Source organism: Apteryx rowi, unplaced genomic scaffold, assembly GCF_003343035.1.
Source record: "Apteryx rowi isolate R43461 unplaced genomic scaffold, aptRow1 scaffold_603, whole genome shotgun sequence".
NCBI classification, from domain to species: domain Eukaryota; kingdom Metazoa; phylum Chordata; class Aves; order Apterygiformes; family Apterygidae; genus Apteryx; species Apteryx rowi.
In genome coordinates, this window is record NW_020450876.1 from 181,682 (window position 1) to 182,039 (window position 358).

The window sequence follows — 358 nt, forward strand, 5'->3', positions numbered from 1 at the left end:
GGTAGGTTGGGGACCCGCACCTGCCTCCTGTGGTAACACAGGTGTTTTCTAGGGACAAGTCTGGGCGGGTTTAAAAAAATTTCCTGGGGAATGCCTTTAAACGTGTTGTATTTGCTGTGCCCAGCGCTGAGATGGGCGCAGCCCCTCGCCCGGGAAACCCCCGGCGTCGGGCGCGGAGGGGCCGCGGCCGCGCACAGCCCGCCCGGCGCGCCGGGGCTGCCGCTGCCCAACCGTCTCCAACCGCCCTCCCCCGCTGCGCGCGGAGACAATCACGTGACAGCCGCGGTCCCACTTACTAGGAACGTCAACAATGACATCAAACATGCTTAAACGCACTCTCTGCTGACGTCAGCCGCGC